Source organism: Macaca fascicularis, chromosome 18 (assembly GCF_037993035.2).
Source record: "Macaca fascicularis isolate 582-1 chromosome 18, T2T-MFA8v1.1".
NCBI classification, from domain to species: Eukaryota; Metazoa; Chordata; class Mammalia; order Primates; family Cercopithecidae; genus Macaca; species Macaca fascicularis.
In genome coordinates, this window is record NC_088392.1 from 62,527,905 (window position 1) to 62,551,889 (window position 23,985).

At 36.8% G+C, this 23,985-nt stretch overlaps 1 long non-coding RNA gene across 2 annotated transcripts; it reads right to left on the reverse strand.

Moving 5' to 3' along the window:
- Positions 1-3,918: 3,918 nt before the first annotated feature.
- LOC123570054 (uncharacterized) lies at positions 3,919-20,372 on the reverse strand. Of its 2 annotated transcripts, none has more exons than XR_006694017.3 (4): positions 20,290-20,372; positions 5,964-6,103; positions 5,013-5,121; positions 3,919-4,251 (listed from the first exon to the last, which is right to left on the reverse strand). It is a non-coding gene; the product is annotated as an uncharacterized lncRNA (long non-coding RNA). The 2 variants fall into 2 exon arrangements; XR_012427228.1 differs by having other exon boundaries at positions 3,940-4,248.
- Positions 20,373-23,985: the final 3,613 nt, after the last annotated feature.

Consider the following 23,985-nt stretch of genomic DNA (forward strand, 5'->3'; position numbering starts at 1 on the left):
AAAAACCACTGAGTTACAACCTCAGGAACAATGCAGTAGCAAGGGTTTCAGTTTGTCTGAGTAACCCTCTTCTCTTTTAAGTTTTCCCAAAATGTGTGACCAATCAAAATACTGGAGAAGTTGCACCAGGGTGGATGAACTTGGAGTGAGAAGCAAGTGGATCTGAATAATGCCAAGGATGGACTCTAGTGGGCACTGTTGGTGTCACATCAAGACCAGCTGACTAACAGGTGCACATCCCCTCTCCCCACCCAACGCCCACCCACTCCCATGCTACTAGTTTTTTATGATAGCAACTCAAAGCTGCAACCTTCTCTTGAGAATTGACCTCTGCCAAAAATGGGACCTCCCATGCTGGAGAGGACATTTCTGCACACTCCTGCCTCCCTTTAAATGGGACTGATGCTAATGCAATTTGAGCTGCAGAGCTTCCCCAGGAAATCAAACTGAAGCTAGTTTCCAGGCAAAACTCTGTGAGCTTATTTCCTCTGCCCACTCGCCTACATCCCTCTCTCCTCCTAAAAGTATTTAACCATGAACCTCTTGACCACTAATCTTCATCTTAGGCTCTGCTTCCTAGGACAAAAACAAGCACTTATTTAATGTCTATTATACTCAAGCACTTAACTAAGATTTTTTCTTACTTGATCTCATTTAATCCTCTGGGTAAGAGGTAGATGTTATTAATCCAGATTTATCCTGTTTTGCAAATGAGGAAAGAGCCTCTAAGAAGTGAGAGGTGTCCAAAGTTTCACCCAAAAGTTGCAGAGCCATCACTGGAATCCAGTTTTCATGACTTCTTACCAATATGCTAGCATCTCTTTTCAGTTGAAAGGTACTGAAGATTATATTTATAGTCCTTCTTAGAGGGACTGCTCCTGTTCTTGCCAGAGGATTTCCACAGTGTGTAAAAGATTGTTGCTTTCCCTTTTATGGCTCAGTTCACACAAGTTTAGTGTTGGAGACATTCATTAAATGTTGAGAGCTCCATTTCTTAGTATCAAATGATATGTCCTCAGGCAAGAGAGTATTTCTCAATTCCTATAAGAGCTCATATGCTCTCTGGTTCTCAAGTGAGGAAGGGGAGTTTGACATTCAGTATTAGCTTCTATTTTTAAGGAACATGGGGAGGATAATATGTGAAATTGCTCTCAAATGACTCTTACAATCGAAAATAAAAATAAATAAATGATCGTAAATTGTGTCAACATCTGATACTACAATCTCTTTTACTTAATTATGTAAATAAGAACTTGAAAACACTATGCATTGTGCATAAATCCTCTGGCAGTTGAGTGAGAGTCAGGTGAATTATAAACTTGAAAACATAAGTTCTATGAGATTATCTCTAGGCTATTTAGGTGTTTTGGTGTTGATGAATATAGTTATTTTAGGTAAAAAGTAATGTAACACACTTTTGCTTTAGTGAGAATGTGTGTCTTACTGTACATTTAAAGCAAAGACAAGCTAGTAAACATTATCATACTACTTTGGGGGTAGCTTTGCATTTTGATTGAAATGCCACCAAGAGATACAGTTTCTTCAAGTAGAAGGATATTTTGTTATTAGTGGCAGAGTTCTGGATTATTTTTAACTCATTTCTGATGTGGTGACTATTTTTAGCATTAGATGCGATATAATTGGTACGGTATTATAGAGCAGAAAATCAAGGTCAGTACAGATTTTCCCCAATTCTAAGACCAATTTGTTTTGAGGAAAATGTTTTTTTTTTTTTTAGGAGTAGCAATTTTTCAGATTTTCACATATTTTCTTACTAGATAATAGGTACTTTTTCCATGGGCCACAGTACAGGCCTATGAGACCAAACATTGATGTAATATATATGATATGGTTTGACTGTGTCTCTACCCAAACCTCATCTTGAATTGTAGCTCCCACAATTCCCACGTGTCATGGGAGGGACCCAGTGGGAGATAACTGAATCATGGGGGTGGGTCTTTCCTGTGCTGTTCTCGTGAGAGTGAATAAGTCCCACGAGATCTGATGGTTTTATAAGGGGGAGTTTCCCTGAACAAATTCTCTCTCTTGCCTGCCACCAATGTAAGACACGCCTTTCACCTTCCACCATGATTGTGAGGTCTCCCCAGCCATGTGGAACTATGAGTCCATTAAACTTCTTTTTCTTTATAAATTACCCAGTCATGGATATGACTTTATCAGCAGTGTAAAAAATGGACTAATACAATATATAATCACAATAGTGGAGGGAAAGGATTAATTTTAGGTAAAAAATAATTTTTAAACAGCCAATTTCTACTTGGCTGGAGGTTTCCCAATGTCCTTCCTCCTCTTTCCTTCCTCCTCCCAGTTTAACCACACATACTTCAGAGTTACTGCTACCAGACATCACAATGCTCAGTTAGTGTCTTCCTATCCTCGCTGGCTACAAGAATTTCCAAACCCTCATCCATGAAAATAAAAACCCCATCAACAGCCAACGAGACTTGAAAATATGAAAGGGCGACCTGTACTCCTTCCAGAATTCCTGATAATTTGAACAAAAAAGCAAAGAAATAATTTAGATCTGTAAACAATTAGAAACTTTTATATTAATGCATTTTAAGGTATGGTTGTATGTAGAAAATGGAGGATGATAGAGTGGGAAAGAAAATACACAAAACTAGTTTAACTTGAGCAAGGTGGTCTAGGAGACTAGACACCTCGTCAAAACCACCTATGCCAACTTATTTCTCCTCATAATGTCTGACATTTTTACCAGCACCTCCCTTTTCCCAATGCCTGAACCTGAAACTGCATTAGTTAATTGGCACAAAGAGTATCTCAAAAAAATTTTGAGACTATTTTTGATATCTTAAATCGTGGCTCTGTAATTTACTAACTATATTCTTTGAGCAGTCTTTAAAGAATTTGCACTCCAATGTTCTTCTCCATAAAATAGTTTTTTGTAGAGATGTGAGATAATAGAACTAGTAAGCCTAACACAGTTCCAGACAAATTGTAGTTTCAACGAGTTTTGTCTGCCTGAAGTGCGTGTTTGCTTTAAATCATTCACACCTTATTGTGAATTAATTTAATCAGAATGCTTTCTTCTCTAATGTATATCTTTCCTGAATAAATAAGAGTTTGGGTGCATGAGGGGAAAGCTTAATGTGCCCAGAACAGCAAGGTATCAATATCAGTATTTATGCCTGAAGGGTAGAGGAGAGTTGCCCATAGAGATAGGGAGGTAGGCAGAATGGAGTTACAGGGCAGCAATGGGGAATTACACTATTTTTGACTTTGAGACTAGAAAGGGAGAGCAAATACATTCCTTCTATTCTCTCCCCACTTAAAATCCTCCTGCAACTGGAATCTAATATTTGGACATCTCATTGGTATAATTCTTCAGATACATTATGAATTACACAACTTTTTCTGAGTAATTTGGTAATGACTTATCTGAAATGTTCTTTTGATAGAAAACAAAAGCATTCTTTCTTACAAATATCTGTTTCCCTAATGAAATTTTGATGCACAACCTGTTTGTAATTGGAGACTGTAATTAAACTAGCACCCGATTAATATCTGTAATCTCCAATGCTGATCCCATTTGGTGATATTCTCTGCCATGCACATTAATAGATTAGTTCTACTTTGAAAGAGTGCATACCTTCCATTGATCACTTTTGAGATTAGTTTTGACTTAGATTCACTAGAACTCATTTCTAAACCATGAAGATACTTGGTTACACTCAAGATATTTGGTTAGCTCAAGAACAGCTTCCTTCTGTTTTTGAAATTATTGACTCTGCCTTCAGAATCTGAGTGCTAGAAAGAGTGGTCCATATATGACCACCAACATGTCTTCAGGAATACTCAAGAAAATTAAAACACACACATTCACCACTCCTCATTTTTTCTCAGGCCAAAACTGAAGAAAAAGGAGTAAGCAGATTCCATGTCTTTATAACTGCTTTATTTCTGGGGAGAAACTTTACTCCTTACATCGTTCCGCCAACATGTTGAGAATAAGAGTTCAATATTTAAGGTCCACTGTCCATCCTCTCCATCACACATTATCATATGATAGGGTGTTATATGAAATCATCAGTATCTGACAACTCATTTCAATTTAGAGATGTCTTCTTTGAAATTCCTCCCTGCGTAAGGTTTTCCGCTTTGCTCCTTCTTTGTTTCTGTCAAGAATCCATTTATATGAAGAATATTTGGCAGTGTTCATGTAATGTTGCAAATTCATTTGGCAATGGCACAAATTTCATGGAAAAACTGCTGGAAAAACAAGCAAAGTGCAATCATTTAGTGTCATTGCAGTGATAAGATCCATGGAGTGTAAAAAGGAAAAATAATCATTGCACCAAGCCCATCAGAACACTTAGTGAGACTCCCTGAGACTCTGCAGAGCAAGAGTACAATGATGGTCATAGTCATGGTCAATGGAAACATTCTCTTCCCCTGGGAATGACCGAACATGACATAAATTGGACATGCTATTTTTTCAAACATAAAATAAACTTGAAGAAAATTGGGTATTTTCTTTGTTTTCTTAAGCACTAAAAACTGTGCAAAATAGGAATATCAGAGATTGGTATAGCAATTCTGATTTTTGAAAGGATTTTTAAAAGGATAGTCCATGGAATATACTAAATAGAAAATGATACTGATGATATGAATTTATTTTTATTTTCCACAATAAACTATTTTAAACAGGATGCCTAGCAGCTTGGCATGCTGCCAATATTTGACAAAGTGACAAATCAAATGGCACTAATAGGTAGAAATCTCGAATCTTATACTAGAGGAAAATAGCTCTGAAAAAAAAAAGTCCCTGTAAGTGAAAAAAGGGGAACATAAACAAAAAATAAAGGAATCCTTAGAAAAACAAGTACTGGAAAATATAGGTATAAATCTTGCCAAAGCCCAAAGCGAACAGCCTCAATCTGAAAAAATAGCAGTTCAACACTTTAGAGCGCATCAACAGGAAAAAGTCTGGTGTGGACCACATTATTAACACTCAGATTCTAGTCTGTTACCTCTTAGTTCTGCTTTGGTCCCCAACAAAACAGTTCTATTTGTTCGTTCATTCATTTATTCAGTTGTCGTCTGTTTATATATCAGGCATTGTGTTAGGCACCAAGAATGCTGTTGTAAATAAGAAAAAATACAACAGTGAAAGAGACAAATAGGGAGATGCAAGACTAGTCGCTCATGCTACACTGGGAATAAATATATGATGCTATGGTAGATCATAGAAGGAGTATAAACTCTAGGCTTGGGCTGTCAGAATGCTTTTTTAAAGAAAAATCAGAAAGAATAGTCCAAGTATATAAAAACACATGTGTAAAGGTCCAAAGGATGGAGATAGAGGTAGAGATAGAGAGAGAGAGAGTTGGAGAGAGAGAGAGATGAAAGAAGTATATAATGGCCAGAGTTTTACATTTCATAATAGTCACAGAAAAGGCAATAGAAGCAAGCAGTGACAGGATAGTTTGGAATACTTTAATTGTAAATCTCAGAAACCAATTTCAACCAACTTAAACAAGAAAGGAAAAAGAGGAATTATTGGAAGTATGTTGGTATATCTCATGCATAAATTGTACAATCATACTATGGGAAAAGAAGGAATATACCTGGGTCTCAAACAACTAAAAGGAGAATTAAATATCATCAAAACTATCTTTTGCTCTCATCACTGCTTTTGCTGTCTGTTGGCTTCATTATTCTCATGGCTTTGGCCCAGTCACAGAAAACAGGCACCAATAGCTCTTGAGTTTTATATCTAGGATTCAACCTTCAGAGAATGAAATAGATTATCTTTCTTAGTTTCAGCTTCAGAAATTTGAGGAAAGGGCTGGGCGCGGTGGCTCACACCTGTAATCCCAGCACTTTGGGAGGCTGAGGTGCGCAGATCACGAGGTCAAGAGATCAAGACCAGCCTGGCCAACATACTGAAACCCCATCTCTACTAAAAATACAAAAATCACCTGGGCGTGGTGGCTCATGCCTGTAATCCCAGGTCCTTGGGAGGCTGAGGAGGAGAACTGCTTGAACCGGGAGGCTGAGGTTGCAGCGAGCCAAGATCCTGCCACTGCATTCCAGCCTGGGTGACAGAGTGAGACTCCATCTCAAAAAAAAGAAAAAAGAAAAGAAATTTGAGGAAAATATGCTAATACAATTATTATTTTTCTTCTTTAGTTCACTCTTCTATGTGCCAGGCATTATTTGGTGTGCTGGGTACATGTGATGAACAAGACAGGTAAACCCACGCTCTCACAGAGTCCACATTTTAACAGGATAAAAGAGGCAGTAAACAAGCAAACAAATGAATGCATGAACAACACAATTGTACTTAGTGCTAAGTGTCAATAAAGAAATAAAACAGAAAGGTGATAAAATGATTGTGTGGATAAGAGAGAGGAAATTTGATGGGTATCACCAAGGAGGTGATATTTGAAATGAACTCCAGTCAGCTTGAGATAATATCAAGGGGCAGTGAGTTTTAGGGAAAGGAAGCAGCAAATGTTGAACTCCAAAAGAGAAAACAGATTTCACTTGTTCAAGAAACAAAAAGAAGGTCAGTTAAGTCCAGTGAATGAAGAGAAGGGTGATAGAATATTGGGCTGAGACAAAATCAGGAGCCAGAAGATGTACGATGTATGAGCCTTATAAAATCAATTTTATTCTAAGTGAACTAGAAAATCATAATTGGTGACAGGATGGGGAGAAAGAGTCAAAGCAGGGATATCAATTATAAAGCTCTGGCAGTGATTTTGGCAAAAGACATCGGGTGACTTGGACTATAATAACAGCAGTGGAGGTGGGGAGAAGTGGGACGGATTTGCAAAATATTTGGGGGATAAGACCAAAAGAGCTTGGTGATGGATTGGATGTAAGAAAGTAAAGACGAGAGAAAATTCCCAGGGTTGAAGCTTAAGTAAGCAACTGGATGGTTAATGAGACCATTTACTAAGATGGAAAACTCCAGAAGAACAGGGTAATGTTTAGAGAGTGGGCTGCATGAGCCGGCGTGAAGAGGCAGGAATTATTCTTGGCTATGTTAGGTTAGGTTGTAATACCCATTACACATTCAAGACAGTTATTAAAGATTCAAAGAGATACACCCCTGGGAAATAACACCTGTAAACATTCACATTTTCCTACTCTTCTTATGTCTCAATGGATAGTAACTATATCATTTGGGGTAAAGCGGGGCAACGATTTTCAGAAGAAGGATAGGAAGATGGCAGATAAACATGCCAAGTACAAATGTATACACACACACATGCGCGCGCACATGCGCACATATTGTGGCTCCATAGCTATCTGTATCTATGCCTCTGTATATAAATTCAGTTTGGGCCATGGCAGGAAAATAGCTCACGGTGGAAGCAAAAGGAGAGGCTGCACACACTAGAGTAAGGGAAGAGTGTGACTGGGTCACGCTACATGCCCCTTCTAATAGCATTGGAGTCAGCGATTCACCCTTAACTCAGAAGCTGTCAGCAGTAATGCGGGGAAGGGTTAGATGAAATAAATATGTATTGAACACATACTATGAGCTCAATTGGATGCATACCGTTACCCACACAACTACAGGTAACTGAGTTTAAAAGTTCAGTCTTTCATTGAACTTTTAAAATATATCCTCTCATCCAAAACAAAAAACAAAAAACAAAAAAACTTGCCAAAAAAGATGGTTACCATTTTAAATCCTGAGGACTTGTCAGGAATGTCCTACACAGTCAACTCTTTCTGCCTCATCCACCAAGGACATTCATCATTCTGACCAGAGGTCTCTGTCATTCAGAACATCCCTGCAGGAGGTTGTCAACTTTTAAAAATGGTGCCCTAAATAGAAGGGGGGAAAGTAGCTAATGTGCTTGTTTTCATGGATTAGAGTTCATGGAAAAACTCTGGACTCCTCCCCAAACATCACTGAGAACTGGTGTGACATGCAATTCATCCTGGCTCCTGTTATTTTCAAAAACATTGCTCTTCCTTAGAAATCTCTTTAATGAATGCTTGCTCCCTGGGCTGATTATCCTCTCCCCTGGCAATCCTTTTTGCATTTGTGTAATTTAGTTAAAGGACATATGTTAACTATCTACATTTGTGCTTAATACATAATAGATGTTCAGCTGACAGTAGCAAATTGGGAAACTTGTGTGGTTAGTGTCATTTTCTTAGATTTTAAAATGTGAGTTTTATAAAAACTGATTCCCCAATTACATATCATATGCTCTATGCTATGTCATAATTGTTGGCAATTTATCCTTTCTGCCTATTTTGTTAATCATTTTTTCCAAAGCTTTCCTGAAACAACCCATGGTGGTAAGCCACATACATCTATTTTGCAGACATTAATCCCCACTGCCTCGTTCAATACCATACCAGAGATGGTGCTGAAATTATCTTTTTACCTGAAAGGAGCCAGGAAAAAATTAGTTATTTCCTTTTAAAATTTTGTAAGAAGTGGCCAGGCATGGTAGCTCACGCCTATAATCCCAGCACTTTGGGAGGCTGAGGCAGGCGGATTGTGAGGTCAGGAGTTCAAGACCAGCCTAACCAACATGGTGAAACCCCGTCTCTACTAAAAATACAAAAATAAGCTGGGCATGGTGTCACGTGCCTATAATCCCAGCTACTGAGGAGGCTGAGGCAGGAGAATTGCTTGAACCCAGGAGGTGGATGTTGCAGTGAGCCAAGATCATGCATCTGCACTCCATCCTGGGTGACAGAGCAAGACTCTGTCTCAAAAAAAAAAAAAAAAAAAAAAAAAATTGTAAGAAGTATTTTTTTCTTATAGTAAGGATATGATTTCTAGTAATATTTTGGAATAGAATTCTGTCTTTTCCATTTACAGGAGCTTTTATCAGTCCACCATAAGAAAGCAGTAAAACCTGGAGTCCACTGCATATCAGTCCTCTTCTTTTTGAGGCGTGGAGCCCAGTTCTCCTGGCCCCTACCCTTAAGAGTGAGCAAACTCATCAAAGCGCCACAGGACATAGCATAGCCTGTCTTTTGACAGATGGGTGCCTGAGAAAGTTGTACTTTTAAAGCTGTATTTACATTACAAAGCCATAACTTGTATTTTGACAGCCAGGGTTTGTAGCAGTTCACTTTAGTTGTCACATTAGGAGTTCATTTTTGACCCGACAGTCTGTGCCAATATTTGCTTGTGTCAAGTTTGACTTGTCAAAGTGGAAACTATATCAAAACTCCATAACACAAGTGACAGCAATTAACCCAACTAAAAAAATAATTTCAACTTGTAATGCATTTTGCTCATATAAATGTGTATAAATAAAATATCCTTTGAAAAAATAGTCAGACAATAATGAATAAAATGGGATTTAGCAAGATTCAGGCATAGAAAGGATGAACTGGGTATATTATGTATGTATTTCCAAAATGAGAATTCCTTGAATAAATTAAATGGCTAGCTGATTGAAGGATATTTTAAAGAATTTTGCTACTTGGATTTGTGCACATTTATAATAATAAACACATTTAATTTGTGTGAATTCCATGCATCTAGACTTATGGCAAATCTATATCAAAAGTTTGCATTCCACCACAAAAAACAAACAACTGAGAAATCTATAGGCATAGTTGCAGATATGTTTTAAGGAAGCAGTAATAAGATATTTAACTTTTCACTTTAATACACAAGTTATTATTTCGTGACCCATCTATAAATTTGTCAGTGATATGGTTTGGTTTTGTGTCCCTACCCAAATCTCACCTTGAATTGTAGTAATCCCCACATCTCAAGGGCAGGACCAGGTGCAGGTAATTGGATCATGGGGGCGGTTTCCCCCCATGCTGTTCCCATGACAGTGAGTGAGTTATCACAAGACCTGATGCTTTTATAAGGGGCTTCCCCCTTCACTCAGCACTCATTCTCTCTCCTGCTGCCCTGTGAAGAGATGCCTTCCACCATGATTGTACGTTTCCTAAGGCCTCCCCAGGCATTCAGAACTGTGAGTCAATTAAAGCTCTTTTCTATATAAATTACCCAGTCTCAGGTATTTCTTCATAGCAGTGTGAGAACAGACTAATATAGTCAGCCTGTAAACTCCAGGAAAAATTTCATTCTGCAGCATTTGAATTAGGTACTTCTGCTGATAAGTGGCTTCTCTTACAGGGAATGAAAATGAAATGAGCTTTGGAACCAACCATGATTCATAACCATGATTTGCTCACAGATAAGCAAAAACAACCAAGTTGCTTTTATAATTAGGCCACTAGGTAAGACAGTATTTGAGGATTAAGACTGAAAGCTCATAGAAGGAGCCAGGTCTCCTTCCTTTAGAGAATGAATTTGAATGAGTAGTTAATAAATAAATAAATGCTATGTAGAGGTGCTGTTTTTCTTGTTTTTGTTTTCTCTAGATAGCTTTCATTCTTAGATGAGCATGGATAACAATAACTTCGTAAATTTTCCTTGACCAACCATTACAGTTCTTCACCAAGGACGCAAAGAGGAAAATTAACTCAAAGAATGTTAATTAAATTTGGTCATTCAGAATTTATGCATCAAAAACAGACAATCAATATGCCAAAAAACAGGAATGGAATCACAAATTATAGGAGTGCAGCAATTGAGAATTGACATAACTGTGAGAGAGGCTAATTATCAGCAGAAGCAGCTAATTCAAATACTGCAGAATGACACTTTTCCTGTAGTTTATAGACTGGCACATTTATGTTACAAGTCACCAAAAAATAACATGTTTATTAAAGTAAAAAGTTAAATATATTATTACAGATTCTTTAGTATAATGGTTTGGTAACTATGGCTTACATATTTATATAGCTTGGATATAAAGAAAAAAGAGAATACATTTTATATATTTCTGTAGGAAAAACTGTTAAAATAATTAGAATTAAGTGTAAAAAAGATAAGGAATAGTCTAAGAGAAAAATATCATTTTAGAAGTCTATTCAATTATATAGAATTATATTCTATTTTATGACATATATGTATTCTATTACAATCACATTTTATATAAGTGGTTTTCAAAACATGCCATAAGTTTTTCTCTTATGTCATAGAATGAATATACTCCAGTGTGAGATACACAGTATCCCAACACACAATCTCTAGGCCCTGGGTCATATTGTGTTGCATCTGAGTGTGCTTTGAAATTATACAGTTTGAGTCCAAATCCTGATTCTGCTACTTATCTTGTACAACTTTGGACAATGTCCTTAAAACTCTCTGTACTTGATTTTTTTAATCTGTAAAAGGGGAATAATAATATTACATACCTCACAGCATTGTTGGAGAGGTTAAATAATTAATGCATTAAAGAGTTTAGAACTATTTGAACATTAAGTACTCAATGGTGCCATTATGTTACAGAAATAACTGGGTGTTATTTTCATAGAATAAAGGAATGACTAAAAATTTTAACGTACATGTAATGCCTAGAAACACAGCTTATGTCACAATCCTTTTGGTGATATTTGATCAGTTATTTTATGGTAGTTTCACACTGTAACTCTTTAATTAGACACTGTAGAATGCAATATATGACTGATTATTTCTGCCTATGGTTTTTAGAGTCCTAAGCATAAAAGTGTCCTGCAGAAATTCCTCCTTTGTTTAATAGAGGTATCAGTAGAAAGGAAAAAGTCCCTGTGTCAAAACACAATTAATAATCCTTTAAGAGATACACGGGTCATACTGGTCACAAAATAATTCTAAAGTGTTGGGTTCAGAAATCAGATGGAACCCCTTAATTTTATAAGTGAGGAAAAAGAATTAGAGAGATTAAATAGCCTGCCCAGAGTCACTCAGCTGGTTAGTAGGAGGCAGTGTGTCACAGTTTATTAGGAATGTTTTATCACTAACTGGGTGACCTCCAGCAAATTATTCAACTTCCCTGAGTCCCCTTGTCTTCATTGGTATAATGAGTAAAACCAACCAATATGGTTGTTGGAAAGATTAGAATAATACACTGCACAGGTAACATTCGAGCAAGCTTCCATGCAGCCCCATGCCCTCTTGTGATCCAGAGTGGAAAAGAGGAGTGTCCTCTGCCAGATAGAGAAATAAATGAGTGCACATTATCGTAATTGCAGAAAAGGAATGCTGCAAGCTGTCAGTAAAGAACTGGCAGGTAGAGTTGCTCTAGTGGTTTAGAGATCACCAAAAAACGAGAACTTTTTGTAGCCTTTCAACAGATGTTTATTGGGCACTCACTTCCAGGTACCAGCTACTGTTCTAGGCACTGGCAATACAGCAGTGAAGAAAACGAAAATTCTGCCCTATGGAGCTTGCGCTTTAGTAGGGGAGGAGCTAGAGATCATAAGCAAATAACTAAATAATGTGTTGAATTGTGGTAAGTGCTCTGTAAAAACAAGGTAAAGAAAGGGGTAAAAAGTTACTGTGTATAGGGAGGAGGGTGTGATGAATTCTAAATGAGATGATCAAGGATGAGTGAGGAACATAAAGTTTCTTGAGTAAACCACTTTAGAAGTCATTGCTTCACAATGTAGGGAAAATATCTCAGGAAGATGTAAAAAGCTCTGATTTCTTATGTATTTGGAGTTTTATCTATACAGATGTTTATCCAAGCTTTGTTTTATGATAGCAAGACAATGTAAATAATGTAAAGCCACAACTGAAGAGTGTGATTCTTCATAACACCATGCTAATGTTTTTAGATTATGTCATATTTAAATTACGTATGTATCCTTTCTGTCTTATTGAAGGCATTTGGAAGAGTTCGGTTTCTGGAATTTTTTTTTTTTTCTTTTTTTTTTTTGAGACAGAGTCTTCCTTTGTAACCCAGGCTGGAGTGCAGTGGTGCAATCTCGGCTTAAGGGAGGAGACCACCCCTCATGTCATCTTATGCCCAATTTTTGCCTCCAAAGAAAGAAGAAGTAAAAACTAAAAGGCAGAAATGAAATTCGCAGGCAGACAGCCCGGGGCCACACCCTGGTAGTTAAAGATCAACCCCTGACCTAATCGGTTCTGTTATCTGTAGATTATAGGCATTGTATAGAAATGCACTGTGAAAATCCCTATCTTGTTTTATTCCAATCTAATTACCGGTGCATGCAGCCCCCAGTCACGTACCCCCTGTTTGCTCAATCACGTCCCTCTCATGAGCACCCCCTTAGAGTTGTGAGCCCTTAAAAGGGACAGTAATTGCTCACTTGGGGAGCTGGGCTATTGAGACAGGAGTCTTGCCGATGCCCCCCAGTCGAATAAACCCCTTTCTTCTTTAACTCACTGTCTGAGGAGTTTTGTCTGCCGCTCGTCCTGCTACAGGCTCACTACAACATCTGTCTCCCGAGTTCAAGCAATTATCCTGCCTCAACCTACCCAAGTAGCTGGGATTACAGGCACCCACCACCACACCTGGCTAATTTTTGTATTTTTGGTAGAGACGGTGTTTCGCCATGTTGGCCAGGCTGATCTCAAACTCCTGACCTCAAGTGATCCACCTGCCTCAGCTTCCCACAGTACTGGGATTACAGGCATGAGCTACCATGCCCAGCCTAGAACTTTTCAGTCTAATATTTTAAATATTTTAATTTTAATAACTTAACTTCAAAACAATACTTGTTTCTGGTAGAAAATGTAAGAAAATAATGCAAGTGTTTTTAAACAATCAAAGTATGTATGAAAAAAATCACACAACCTTTTAATGTTCTGTGATGGAAGAATAACACATGGTTATGTGCCACATCCAGATTCGAAGCCATATGTAACTTACACTCCTGAGTTCTTAAGTACACTTTTCTCAAATTAGAAAAGAACAGAATGGTATTCCGTAAAATGTTGATAGCATTTCTGTTATGAAGGTGTGATAGAGATTTTTATTTTTTAAAAAAATCTTATCTTCTTATATTTTTCTACCAGAAAGAAGTATTGTTTTGAGGTGAAAAAAAAGTTATTGCAATTAAAATTTTAAACTCAAAAGTTCCAGACACCAAAACCCTTCCAAATGCCTTGGATAAGACCTAAAACTGAAGTATATCTAAACATGATATAACTTAAAAAGAACATTAGCCCAGTGTTATGAAGAATCGACAATTTAAAATTATGTTGACAGGTCAGAAGAAGGGCTAAAGACAGGCCAGAAGAAGGGCTAAAGATATCAAGATAAATGTTATTAAAAATTGATGTAGGCTGGACGCAGTGGCTCACGCCTGTAATCCCAACCCTTTGGAGGCTGAGGTGGGTGGACTGCCTGAGGTCAGGAGTTCGAGACCAGTCTGGCCATCATGGTGAAACCCTGTCTCTACTAAAAATACAAAAAAATTAGCTAGACATGGTGGCGTGCGCCTGTAATCCCAGCTACTCGGGAGACTGAGGCGGGGAATTGCTTGAACCAGGGAGGTGGAAGTTACAATGAGCTGAGATCATGCCACTGCACTCCAGCCTGGGTAACAGAGCAAGACTCAGTCTCAAAATATATATATACACACATATATATAAAACATATATAACAAAATATATATATAACCTATATATATATATAACCTCTCTCTATATATAATTTTATATATATAAAAACCCATTTGGATTTTTTAAAATATCAATTAAAGAATTACAAAGCTGAGGATTCCATCTTGACAACAGCACATGCAAAGAAAAACCTGAGGGTATTAACGACCACAAGCTCGACGTGAGTTTCTAGTGGACGCAGTTGCCTGGGAACTAATGAATACTTACTTTCATTAATAGGATTCTGGGGCCAGCACAGGAAACATAATTGTCCTACTGTGGTGTATATCGGCCAGATAAAATTGGGTCCCCAAACAGGCCCCACACACTGCATGTTGCTTTTCTCCTTCACAGCACTAGTCACAATTGCAAATCATTAATTTATGCAACGGCTTGCTTAACATCTTTTCTCTCTGCAGGTCTGGAAGTTCCCTGAGGATAGGGACTGTGCCTTTATTGTTTACTGTTTTATCTCCAGTGTCTAGCATAGGCTGTCACAAAATATTGCAGCTTGTTGTTTTGAGTATTGTTCAGTTCCAGTAGCCTCATTTATTTATTCTATTTAACAACACTTAGATGGTGTTTATATGTGCCACGCATGAATCTAAGTCTTATAGATATTGACTCATTACTCTTTACTACAACTATGTGAGGGAGGTAGAAGAGATCACTGCCATACAGAGAGATTAAAAACTGTATCCAAGCTGGTCAGTGGTGGAAGTAAAACTCTGAACCTAGGCACCCCACACTCTGCTCATACTCCAAAATAAAACTTTAAAAATTAGATTCCACCTATATGAGACTGACTAGAAAATGAAGATTGAGAAATATCATATTTGAAATGTTTGAAAGAAATGGACCTATTTGGCTAAAAGCAAATGAAAAACAGAGATAATATGGTCATTTGACTTCAAATTTAGAAGAGCTTCCACGTAAAACAGAAATGACTAAAATGAATGAGGTTTCCTGTGTTCAGTCTGAACCTGCATCCTGATTTGCTGAGTCAGTCCCGGTTTGTGCCTACTGTTCCAACACAATTGTTATTAGAATCCTCTTCATTCGTAAAAATGTTCTGATTTGGATAATCGATTATTATATGGTCACCAAATTCATGGCTTAAAAGATAACACATTTTTAGCACATTTGACCATCACAAAAGTCCTGTGTAGTTGGTATTAATATTATTATACTATTCTCCATTCTTCAGCCTGAAAAAATATAGAGTTGTTCCAAAATTCTTCCACCAATGAGTGGCAGAGCTGTGACTTGAATCCTGATATGCTGGTCCAAACTATTCTCTGGCTGCTCTGCTGGGTAATTTGACCAGTTCTGCCTTGCTACAGAGTGCCGAGCTAGGATAAATGGCTGGAAATTCCAGAGAGAAAGATTTATCCGCACATGAAGCACCATATGTAATGAGTTTTTACATTTAAAAAATTGACTTAATGAGTGCGCTTGCCTGGCCAAAAATCCCCTGACCATTTTCTGGATGGACATGTGACAAGGGTTTTACCCAGGGACCTCTTGCACCCATTGTTACTTGCATCACTACCTCTGAGCTTCTCAGAATGTGGAACATACATTGCTAATGGTAAATGAACTATAAGAGTGTCATGAAATGATTTTTAGAACTCCACGGATGCAGCATTCAAAATCACTGACCTTACTAATGAGACTTTTCAATTCCCTTTTCAATTATAGTTTCACTCCTTCCATTACGGCCTAAGGGAAAGCCTCAGATTGGTGCTATAATACTTTTTAAACATGCTAACCTCCCTTTCAACCAAGAGAGCAGCAGGTTCTAGAATGCAGGGGGCAATAATATCCAGTTAACCAGATTGGATACTATTGTTCTACTTTCAATGAATTTATTCTAATTTTAGTTTTCCATTTATAGCAATGATAAAAATTTCTGTAAAGTCAACTTAAATAAAAATATTTCATACTTTGTATTAGAAGATGTAGAAGGCAAAAATTGTCCCCCACCCCAAGATGTCCACATCCTAATCCCCAGATCCTGTGAATATGTTATCTTACATGACAAAAGGGATCTTGCAGATGGGATTAAGGTTAAGAACCTTTGACATGGGGAGATTATTTTGGATTACCTAAATGTGCCTATTGTGATCATATGAGTTCTGAAAAGTGGAAAACTGTTCTCAGCTGTGGTTAGAAAAACATGTGAGAACAGAAAAGTCATCATGATGCAATGTTGCTGGCTCTGAAGTCGGAGAAAGAGGCTACCAGCCAAAGAATGTGGGTGGCTGGTAGAAGATAAGTCAAGGAAACCTATTCTCTCCTGTGGCCCCTAGAAAGAAACAAAGCCCTGCCAACACTGTGATTTTAGCCCATAAGAGCCATGTCCAACTTTTGACTTATAGAATTACAAGACAATAATTCCATGTTGCCTAAGCTACCAAGTTTATGACAATTAGGCAGCAGTAGGAAACTAATGAAGAAGGGTATAGGCACTACCCAGTATATCCATGTAACAAAACTGCACTTGTAACCCCTAAATTTATACAAATGAAAAAAGACAGGTATTGAAATAGGTGAAGTTGTGAGAGTGGTGTTTAAATGATTGAAGTTTGGAAAATGATTATTCTAGATGATTCATAATGTCCCTTCAAGTTTAGAGATGCTCTGATCATGTTCCATCGCCTGTCAGACCTCCCAATAGCTAGTTGTGTTTCTTGTACTTTCATGGATGTTCCAAAAAGTCATTTTAAAACAGTGAGACTTATTCACAAGAAACTTGATCTTGTTTGAAAAAGTAGATTGTTTTTCAGGGATGCAGTGTTGGCAATGTATATGCGGCAGTCTTATTTCCAATTACACAATTTTTATGTAGATTCTCTTACGTTAGATTTATCTATTTGCCCCAGATTAGTGAGTTTTATTGTCCACACATCACAATAGTTGTTAAAAGTGCAAAACTATGCTCCTGGATTCTGGAGATTCTCAATTTCTAGGTTAATCTAAGAAATTTCTACTCTGTTTGAAAAGCAATCAAAGTATACCAATAAAATAGAAGTTGGATTTGATGGTGTTTAGTTTGTCAGCATTACATTGAAGGAGAAAAAAATAGGTTTAACCAAGTCTATTTTCTCCACATTGTTTGGGTCTGCCATTTTGAAAATTCACAGCCTACAAACTCATGTTGATTATGTTAATACCTGAGGACACCTGGGTTTATGTAAGAATTAACCATTCACCGTTCATCACTTTCTACTTTGATTTCATTACCCATGTTGAGAAATGTGAAAAGAAAGATTAATCAGTGAGAGGAAAATGTGTGCCCTCTACATTGTATGATTATACCTTACACATGTAATCTGTAGACCAATAAAGCAGAACACACAAATAGCCAGTGAATACATAATCAAATTCATTAAGAGAGAGCCTGTCATCTCATAATGTTAATATGTCAAATGCTATTCAACCAATTTGTCTCAAGCAGCTAATGGGGTAAATTGTTATTAGCTGATCTTGAATCTAAAGAGAGGCAATATTCTACAATTAAAGGGTTAAAAATTTTTTTGTCATCATCCTTACATTTAATTCATTTATCTTGAACAAATGTATTTTAATGCTAATGTCACTGAAATAATACCCAAAAGCAGATTTGAAAATGGCAAGCTGTAATTTATTGTGACTCTGGAAGGATGGAATGGCTACAAGATCTCCAAAAATGCCTGCTAACAAATGGTCAGAAAAGTGTTGACTAGGATACCACACTGATTCATTGTGTTCAGAGCACTAAAGTGCCATACCTCACTCACACACCACAAATTGTAATAAGAATAGAAAATTGATCTTTTCCCCTGGAGGAAAAAACAACAACAACAACAAAAAAAAACTTAATCAATGTTCACCTCAGTTTTAAGAAGAAAATGTCAGACTCCTTTAGTCAAGAGTGATTGGACTATATATTATCCTTGATCCATATTATTAGGAAATATATATTCTGGCTCTCTAACAACTGAACTATCCACATGATACAAGGCTAATTTTCAATTATCAGACTTTCACCACTGAGAAGAATGTAAAATAACCTTTTGCTTTTCTTTTTAATATGTGTTATTCCTGTCATAAGTAGTAATTCCTTTGAAACCATTTGGCATTTGTTTTAGAGCAGAGCTAATATTACCAGAATCCTGGGTTCTAGCATATCATTACTTAGTTGATAATTAATGTAGGATTTGTGGCAGTAATCTTACAGATTACTTCTAAATTATTTTTAATAAGTTGAACTTTATAAAATGTATTTTTATGGCCATTGCCTCTTCCTAACATATCCCCAGTTTCAGAGAGAACTAAGAGAAACTTAATACAATCACTTAACACTGCCCATCTTCACCAGGTTTATGTTGTATTATAATATTAGATTTTCATTCCCAGGAAGCAAGAGCTTTCTGTTTAGACTTATATGACAGGGCTTGTGTTTCTTGTTTCACTGGATATCCTCAGTGGATAGTGTTAAAGAAACTATACACATACAGTTATATAGGCCTACTTTAAAAACACCTGAGAAAGCTGTCTATTTTATATTTAAAGAAAGAAAATGAGTTGACTTAAAAGTGAGCAGGTAAACATCTTCTCAAGACCACTGCTTTTGGCTCAAAAACTGAAAATCAGTTTGCCTAGACAGCCTCTTCTTCTCTGCATGTGTAAAACATCCTTAGTTCCAGGAGTTGTGCTGTATTAGTTGGTTTGAGGAAAAGCTGATCCAATTGTATTTGTGTCTTTAAACATGAAATCGAAAAATATCTTGAGGGTTGAGGTGCTCACTAGAGTCAGGGGACACTTTTATTAACTTCTAATTACTTTATGGTTCATACACTTGCCTAGATAATCAAGTTTTTTGATGAGAATACACAAATACTTAAACACATATATTATTTGATTTTTCTATTATGTCAGTTTGAAGTACTGGAAGCCTTTCCCAGAAAAAAAAAAAATTCTCAAAGATGGTTCTTAGTAATATATTTGATAGAAACACCAGATAACTCCTATAAGCCTTAGAGATTTGTACTTATTTATGGTTTTTTAGTATAAATCAATAGTTATGTTTTCCATGAGGATAAGATACTAGATGCACGCTATGTTTATAAAATATTAGCACTGTTCTAAAAAGGAAATAAACTCACAGCTGCTTCCAAGACAGTATATAATTAGATGTTAATATTTAACTTAGTTTGCTCACCAGCATTGATTTGCTATTGCTGTTGTTATGACTGCTTCCAGGTGGTTGTCTACTTTAAAGAAATACATAATTAAATTAATTCAGGAATGATCTATGCCTAAATTATATTTGCACTTTTATTTTCATTTTGAAGTGCCTGAAGTGAATCATTTCATTTGGCCCCTGAAAGTAACAGCATGGCTTCTCTTTGCCATGTGTCTCGTTTCTCAGAACATCAGTCAACAGAGAAAGCAATGTGATGATGGAACCTCTCCAGCAGAGATGGCTCTTGCACAAATGTTCTCCTACACAGATTACCACACTGAAGCCTGACACATTATTATTGAACACAATGCTGCATTTCTGGCCTTCTTCATGACGTCTTCTCCAGTTTTAATATAGAGAATCCTTTCTTATACCAGAAATATTATCCTATGAAGCAAAAGGAACAGGCTTTATCATTGGGGTAATTTAACATTATGCTTCTTACATGGATTGTTGACAGATTTTTACTCAGACTTAAGGTGAACATTCCAAAACTCAGTATTCTTTCAAGTATTTCACATCTCTAAGGGTCGTTCCATAATTCTGCACACTGCATTCTTTTGGAAACCCAATCTCTTAACCCAGCTCAGTTTGGAACCCATGAGCAATTTACCTTTGGATCTGCTCTGTTCCTGTGCACTTCTTCTTGGAATATAAATTTCTGAGCCTCAATGTGCCCTGATGCTGTTCCTCTCTAGAAGAAAGAAAACATTACTATGATGAAGCTAAAACTACAGGAGTTATATGATCGTGTATTGCTGTTTCTTAAATTTCTTGCTTTGGTTTGTTTTACAGGTTTTGCCCATTTGGGTACTGACTACATACACCGTCTTTATGGGACTAGCCTGGTTCACAGTCTGAACAGGTAACATCCTAAAAGGTGTGACTGCAGGAGCCAAAGATGGCCACCCTCCCATCACCAAAAGACCCTTTTCCTCAACCTCCCTACCTAACCTCTTCACTGCTGCCTGGAATGCCTGTTAGCAAAGGATGAATTTCTTTTCAGTGGACAATGAATGCCAGGTTGAAAATCTAAATAGTCTTGCAGAGAATCACAAACACCATAAAAATTAGATGTGCAGCCAAGCGTGGTGGCTCACACCTGTAATCCCAGCACTTTGGGAGACAGAGGCAGGTGGATCGCTTGAGCTCAGAGGTTTGAGACCAGCTTAGGCAACATGGCAAAACTCACTCTCCACAAAAAATTAGCTGGGTGTGGTGGCCAGGGCCTGTAGGAGACTGAGGTGGGAGGATCGCTTGAGCCCGGGAGGTCGAGGCTGCAGTGACCCATGACAGTGCCACTGCACTCTAGCCTGGGTGACAAAGTGAGACCTTGTCTCAAACAAATAAAAAGAAATTAGATAATTAGATGTGCTCTTGTGTGTAGATTTTACTGAGACAAGATGTGAGGGCATAGAACGCATGTTACTTCAGATGAGAGAAACTGGCATTAGATAGGCGAAAAGAGACACTACGTGTGAAACAGCTGCTCTTCCAGCTTTTGCTTATGGTCTATCCTTGTAATTTTTATTGTCCTAAAAAGAACAACACTTGCTGTAAAATATTCCATACTACCTTTACAAAACCCTTGATTTTCCTCTTTGGTGGATAATTTTTGAGAGCATGCGGAAACAGTTTGACATTGGAGTTTCTATGTTCTGTTACAGTTTAAAGTCTATCTTGCTTTTTGTATCATGGTCTCATTACTACCCCTCTAGTAGTTGTACATATATCCTTAAATAATTTAGATGTCAATGAAAGAATTGCTTTACATTGGATTCTAATATACATATAATCCCAAATAACTATAACTTGTAAATTCATTAGTGTTACTCTTGTTAATGAGTTATACAATATAGGCTAATTAACATTTATTGAACCTCAGCAGTACAAGCAAAAATAAACATATCCATTGAATTTTCTGAGCATGTACCTTATTCATTTTGAGTCTAACTTTCAGAAAACATATTATCAGCATGTGAACCATTTTTCCATCAAAATTTCACTTTTACTTGTCTATTTATTATAATGAACTACGAAAAATCAAGCATAGTTAATTTTTCCCTCATGAACTTAATACTTTCATATGATGGCATTTACGTTATTGAATAACTAATTCAGATTACTGTAGACTGGAAGTCAGCAAATTATGGCCTATGGGTCAAATCCAGCGGCTGGCTGTTTTTGCAAGTAAAGTTTTATTGGAATACAGCCACACTCATTCATTTACATGTTATCTGTGGCTGTGCTGCCACAGAAGACTTGCAAAACTGTAACAGAGGCCATGTAGTCCACAAAGCAGAAAATATCTATTATCTCACCCTTCATGGGGAAAGTTTGCCAACTTCTGCTATCCACTATAAACACTTCAGCGTTTGAAAATTCTTGATAACTGTGTAAATTATCTTGCTGTTATTAAAGAAACAATAAAAGTGGTACCTTCAAATGTTTGCCTAATCCAACATGACGCTGAAAAGATAGAAAAATCCCATGGTGGAATTTTAGGCAATATCACAATTAATTTATTTCACTTGGATTTTCTGAAAGCTACTTTTTATTCTTGCAGGCAGATGATTATTTGGTGATAGTTTTTCTCTTTTAAAAAACGTGATTGTAAAAAGTAAAGTAGAGGTTCCTCTTCAAAGACTTTCCTCCCCATCTAATTAGGAGTAAATAGTAACTTCTCTTAGAAACAAAATTTATTCAAAGACCTGTGCTAACATTCTTCAATATCTGCTAGCTGTAATAAGGAAATTGTCAGGCCTCTGAGCCCAAGCCTGCATGTATTCATCCAGATAGCCTGAAATAACTAAAGAATCACAAAAGAAGTGAAAATGGCCTGTTCCTGCCTTAACTGATGACATTACCTTGTGAAATTCCTTCTCCTGGCTCAGAAGCTCTCCCACTGAGCACCTTCTGACCCCCACCCCTACCAGCCAGAGAACAACCCCTTTGACTGTAATTTTCCACTACCTACCCAAATCCTATAAAACGGCCCCACCCCTATCTCACTTCGCTGACTCTCTTTTTGGACTCAGCCCACCTGCACTCAGGTGAAATAAACAGCCTTGTTGCTCACAGGAAGCCTGGTTGGTGGTCTCTTCACATGGATGTGAGTGAAAGAAATCAATGAACTTTACATTCTTAGCTCCCACAATTTAGCCTAAATATCTGCACTGGCATGCTTATACTGGTCCAAGCAAACATTAGGTCATAGCCTGTTCCTCTTCCTTATTTAGAAGTGTTTTTACCTTTCTCAGCATGCCACAAGTTACTTCCTCCTTCCTTTGTTTTCCTCTACCTTTGCCTTTTTAAAAAAGTTCTAAGTTGCTAGCCAATCAGGACAAATACAAATATGAGGTCCCATTCCAGCCAATGGAAACCAGACACAGCAGTAGGGTGGACGCATCAGGTTGTAAATGACCCTGTCTCCTTTATTGGGTGTACTCTTGTGGCAAAACTGCTGGCGAGTGTACCCTTTCTGCAGGAAGTAAAAATGGCCTTACTAAATAAATTAAATTTATGTTCAAGTGCTATTTCTTTATGGCACTGGGGAACAAGCATTTCAAACAGTGATTATGAAACTACTAGACAATGTAGGACAGTAATTTCACATTTACACGATCATGTCTGATCCAAACACATAGGAATGATAAAATACAAAGAGAAAGCAAATATATATAAATATGATCAAAATGAAGATAAATATTAGTAAGGACTAGAAACAGCAGGGAAGACTCATTCATAATAAAAATAATTTGCAAGCTAATATAAAGTTATTTTTAAAAATAATGATCTATTACAAACGTAATAGTGGTTAAACTTTAGAAGTATTCCAATAACAGTTCAGAAGACAAAGATTTCCCTTATATCAATTTCTATTAAATATTGTAATATATTTCTGAGATAATAAGTGATCAGAAAGAAATATGAGGTATAAATATTAGAAGAAAAGGTACAATTTGTTTTCTAAAAGATGTAACTGTTTGTAGAGAAAAATCCAGACAATTTAAAAAACAAAACCCTAGTAGAACTTATAAGAATATTCATCAAGATTGCTAGAAATAAGGTCACCATGTAAAATTAATATTATTTCTATATATTCTATTAGAATATCAGAATATGTAATCAGTTAACATTTCCAATCATAATAGCAACAAAATCATAAGAACTTGGAAATAAATTTAACAAAAGAAATACAAGAACATTTTTGAGCAAATTATAAAAGATTGTCAAATGATATAGAAGAAGATCTGGCAAGACAGCATACATGGATTAGAAGATTTGAATTTTAAATATACAATTTTCT